Source organism: Marmota marmota, unplaced genomic scaffold, assembly GCF_001458135.2.
Source record: "Marmota marmota marmota unplaced genomic scaffold, marMar, whole genome shotgun sequence".
NCBI classification, from domain to species: Eukaryota; Metazoa; Chordata; class Mammalia; order Rodentia; family Sciuridae; genus Marmota; species Marmota marmota.
The window spans coordinates 15,689,392-15,695,155 of record NW_025999900.1 but is presented as its reverse complement, the minus strand read 5'-3'; positions in this window follow the sequence as shown (position 1 = coordinate 15,695,155).

Genomic DNA, 5,764 nt, shown 5'->3' with positions numbered 1-5,764 from the left:
ATTTCCTTTTCTATATCTAATGAGCTCTGCTCATTAAGTTTTTTATACACATCATTGCATTTAACTCATGACAACCTTATAAATATTATTATCCTAACTTTACATACAAGGAAATGGAGAAGTATGGTAGTTAAATAACCTGTCAGATCACACAGCTAAAAAGCGGCAGAGTCAATAGTATCTAACAAATATTGTGTGCCTTGTATAAAGTTTAACAAGCTATGCCTGTCCCTAATTAAAGTGCCCAAGTGGACACAGACCAAAGTAACTCAAGGCCCATGCTGCAGGAGTATAGTGCCTCCAAAGCAATTTTTCAATTTCCACATTTTCTGTAAAACAGATACTGCAGATCTTAACATTCCTATTTTTCTCAACTTCCAGCTTTTCTCAAAGTCATCTCTTCCCTTTATAGCCCATCAACTACTTGATTCACACACATCAGGGTCCCGCATGCTTGGCACATGCCCATCTATCGGATAGAATTCTCACTCAGCCTGGATATTAGCATATCTAAAACACACATCTACACTTACAATGAGTCCTATTTCCTGCTTAAGGGTTATAAAATCGATACATATATGAGAAGTGGGAGTTTGTCACAAAATATCACTAAACTTCCAGATAGAGCATTTGAATGCACAGTTTGTTCATAGTCAAAAACTTGTTAGCAATCTCAGTTCATTTAGTTTTATTAGTTGTTCCTTTAAATTAAAAAGTTAGGGATAATTACATTTTGATAATCCCTAAGCCACTTCTGACAGACTAAGCCTAGTACACATCTGAAAATGACACTTGTATAATAACCACTTGTAAAACAAAACTGGGGATTAAAACTATAAGCTTGCATTTTAATGTTCAAATACATAAAAGGAACCAAAATAATATTGCAGATATCCTTTGTTGCACAGAAACTGCTCATGTAGAATTTTGGAGATTGCAGAATTAAAAGCCCAAGGGAAAGGTCTTGATAACCAAAGAGGTAAATGAAAAATAAAGTATAATGGGCTTGCATTTTGCTGTTTGCTCTGTATTTATCCATAAGAAAAACATTGTCTATTCTTCATTAGGTTGTATGCCTTTTAAAAATGGGATTGATTGGAAAATTAAATTTAATAGTAGGAATATCAAAGACTACTAATGTAAAGATGATATAAGTCAATAAATGTGCCAACTAACATGCCTTAAATTCCAACTATATAAAAAAGACTCTGATAAAATAATGCTTCCTTTTCCCCCTATGAAGGTATGGAGTAACAGCTCATTGCCCATGGGCCATTAGCTTCAATCACATTTCTAGTCACCATGTCCTCTTTTGAACATTGGTATATCAGTAGGAACAGAAGCCACCTGAGACACAAGCCTGTAACTATGAGGAAAGAGTCCTTGGTACAAAGTTGATCTGATTGAACAACGACTTTGGCTTTGACGCAGGCCGTCTGTGACCAACTAAGTCTGATGAGTTAAGCTAAAGACAATACAATAATTCTTTATACTCATCTAGTTTTACTCTAGCACAATATTACACAAGATATCAGATCCCAAAATCTTTTTTTAAATAAAATCTTCCCATTTTGTTTTTGTATACATAAAACCCAAACACCTCATCTCCAATTCCTCATTCTATATCCCTTTCATCCCTTCTATACCTTCCACTTCAGACAAGCGTGCCTAAAGCCTCCTTGCCATCCGTCTCACATCAGACCCAAGGCAGGCGAGCTTACAAGATCCACACATCCTCATTTCTTCCCATCAGAAGATCTCTTTATCATTAACAGAAGCTTTAAAATCAATTTAGAGGATGAATCACATGCATCCCTCTTATCCCTAAACCATGACCCCATTAAAGTGACAGAAATTTTAGAAGGTATAAAAACATAAAGGCAAGGAGGGAAAGAGGTGAGGCAAAAAAAAAATAAAAAATTAAAAAAGTGATTAAAAGTCTGTATACAAAGGGGTGGGACCTTCTTCAGACACCTTCCCTCAATGCAAGCAGCTAACCTCACCCGTCTCCTGCTCACCAATAGAGGTCAGTGGAACATTTACAGAGAATAAACTTGAGAGGCCTCAGAGGATGGGATGCCAGGGGGAAAGAAGAATGTGGCAAAGTGCTGGAAACAAGGACTTTAAATAAAATCTACATCCCAAACTCTGAGACCACCTAACACTTTCCTTCCTGTTGCTCCCATGCTGGCTGCCAGGCTTATGGTCTCTGATTTGGAACTGGAGGAGTTTCCTCTGACAAAACCTGAACTGCCACACTAGAGGCAGGAGATCCAAGCCACCAACCCACTTCTCCTGGCTGTCACGGGCCACCCATGTGCTTGGCAACTTCTATTTTTTTTAGGTTTAAGGATTTACATATAAGAAAAGAAGTTGTCCCAAGACTGATGGCAAGTTAAAGGAAGGGGCCAGTAAAAACTGAGAGCCTAGAAAAGAACTAGACCAGCCCTGTTCTGAGTAAACAGTAAGACACTCCAAAATGAAGAGAACAGTGAGGTTTGAGCATGATCTCCACCAAGGAATTGGATCTCCTTAGTGAAGATGAGCCAAGTGAAGGTGGTAGAAGAAATATAAATGGTCAACAAATTTATGAAAAAAATTTCAACATGCCTAGCAATCATGGAAATGCAAATCAAAACTGCTCTAAGATTTTATCTCATTCCAGTCACAATGGCAGTGATCAAGAATATGAACAACAAGGCTAGGGTTGTGGCTCAGTGGCAGAGCACTTGCCTAGCATGTGTGAGGCATGGGTTCAATCCTTAGCACCACATGAAAATAAAGAAAATAAAGGCATTCTGTCCATCTACAACTACAAATTTAAAAATTAAAAAAAAAAGAATATGAACAACAATAAATGCTGGTGAGGTTGTGGGGGGAAATATACCCTTGTACATTGTTGGTGGCACTATGGACTAGAACCACCACTCCGGAAAGCAGTATGGAGATTCCTCATACCACTCCTCCATGTTTATTCTAAAGAATTAGGGGCTGGGATTGTAGCTCAGCGGTAGAGCGCTCGCCTAGCACAGGTGGGACCCAGGTTCGATCCTCAGCACCACATAAAAATAAAGGCATTGTGTTGTGTCCATCTACACCTAAAAAATAAAAAATAAAAGAAAGTCAGCATACTATAGTGATACATGCATACCCAGGTGTATAGCAGCACATATGACAATTCACGAAATCCAGATTATGGAGTGTGGGGAGTCACCTCTCTCCCCTGGGCTGAGCTTGCCCCCCCCGCCCCACCTTGAGCAGTGGGGGTATCGTCTGACACACATGATCACAAAAGCTGTGCAAAGCAAGTGGCCTTTACCCTCCATCAGCAACTGGAGCCTGTTTCAAGCCCTACCTGGGCCTTACCTAAGGGGATGGGCAAACCCCTGAAACCTGATTCCCCTGCCTAATTTTGATAGAACATTCCATCGAACCTCCTTTTGTGTGTCCCCCCTATAAAAATAAAGATAATCTGGGTGCTCACTCTCTTGCTCCTTCCAGTGCTGGAGCCGACTTTTGGGGTAACCGAGCTGAGCCATCCTGCCTTAGAAACTTATGTTCGTGTGCTGCATGGTTTCTTTGCCATTTTCTTAATTATTGATACAGCCAGCTCCTTTGAACACAGTTCATATCACCAGCCTGGACAGTTGGTGATAATGGAGCAAGCCTAGGTGTCTATCAACAGATGAATGGACAGATGGATAAAGTGTATGTGGATATCTATATATATATACAATGGAGTTTTATTCAGCTATGCAGAAAAATAAAAGTATGTCATTTTCAGGAAAACGGATGGAACTTAAGAACATTATGTTAAGCAAAATAAGCCAACTCAGAAAGTCAGGGATTGTATCTTTTCTCTTATATGTGAAAGCTAGAGAGAAAAAAATTAAAAAACTGGGATGTTGGATCTCATAAAAATAGAAGGGAGAGCTGCAGAATAGAGGCAAGGGAACAGGGAGAAGAAGGAGGGGAGGGAAAGAGGAGTTGCTGGGGAATTAAATTGACCAATTTATATTATATTGTGTGCATACAAATATATAACAACAAATCTCACTATTATGTATAGTTATAATACCCCAATAAAATTTTTTAATTAAAAAAAGAATAGAGTAGAAGTTGAAGAAGGTAGTCAGTTAAAGTCCTTAATAATATGGAGCAGACACTATGTTTGAATAGCGAGTGCTTTAATGCAAGCATTTAACTGAATGTTAAATTATCAAGCACCATGTGGGAATTAACAGGAACATTATTTTGAAGAATTTTAAATAAACTTGACTTCCAGTATAATTATACCTAAAGAATTTATAAACACTGCATAAGAGCCCCTATTTGTCATAGGTTTTTTTTGTTTATTGTTGGGACCACATAATAGTACCTATATTTTTGGTCTCTAACATTGTTATAAATTTCTGTATGTACTCTATATGCTTTCTTCCCAACTACTCTAAAATGACACCCACTGGTAGATAAGTCCTCGTATCAGGAAACTTCCAGTGAAATGGACACACAAGGATCATCAGATAGTTGAGGAAAGTTTTCCAGAATGAAAGAATAAAGAAAACAGTATCCTGGACAAAACAGCATACAACCGAAAACTCTAATATCTTAAAAGACATAGATAGCATTAAAAAATAAAACAGAAAGCTTTTTTTTTAACAAAGGGTACAATTAGAGAAAAGAAAGAGCCTAAAATTAAAACAAAGGTATAGAACAGAAATTTAGAATTATCACAGTGGTTTGAAAGGTAACATTTAAGCTCTCCTGGAAAGCAGAATAAAAAGATCAAGAGATAGAAAATAAGAAAAAAAATTTAAAGTAACATATTTACATGATGCTTTCAAGATATACATTATCATGGGATCCTAATTAGAATATTTTATACTCCATGTATGTATAATATGTCAAAATACACTCTACTGTCATGTATAGCTAAAAAGAACAAATAAATTTTTTAAAAAATAAGGCATACACATTTTGAAACCCACAAAATATTTGCACACCTAAAAAGATATTAAAATTAGAGGGCAGGAAAAAAATGATATACATTATGTGATTAATATTCATTCCAGAAAAAGATAAAAGAAAAATTAGAAGGAACTAATAAATAAACAATTTAAGAAAATTTCTATAACTGAAGAATCTTTCCCAAATTTAAAAGGCAAATTAAGGTTCTCAGTGCTATGAATAAAACACATACACATTCACATCCTAAGCCTTATCACTGTGAAATTCAGAACACTGATGAGAAGGGAGAAAATTTTTTACACATACACATATTTATATATGTATGTACATATGAATGTGTGTATATATCCTATACAAGGTGAAGGAAACATAATGGCATGTCTCAACAGTAAGGTGAAATCTAGAATATAAGGAATCAATTTTTTAACCATTCTGAGGGAGAGGCATTTTTAATCTAGAATGCTCTATCAAACAAAACTATTAATCAATTATAAGGATAAGATAAAGGCATTGTCACACATACCAAAAGAATAAGAAATTATTTCTTAGGCTTTCTTAAATAGCTATTCAGGAACTTATTTTTATATAACAAAGATAAACAACAACAACAACAACTATAAAGAGACATGGGATCCAGAAACAGCCCAACATCATGACAGCAGTACCGGAAAGCCACTTCCAGTTTACAATTTCGAAATTCTATTTTAAAAATAGGAAAACATACACAAAGCATTAAGTAATTCATTTTTTTAAAAAAAGTCTTTTGAAACAATAGGAGAATAAAATCAATTTACCC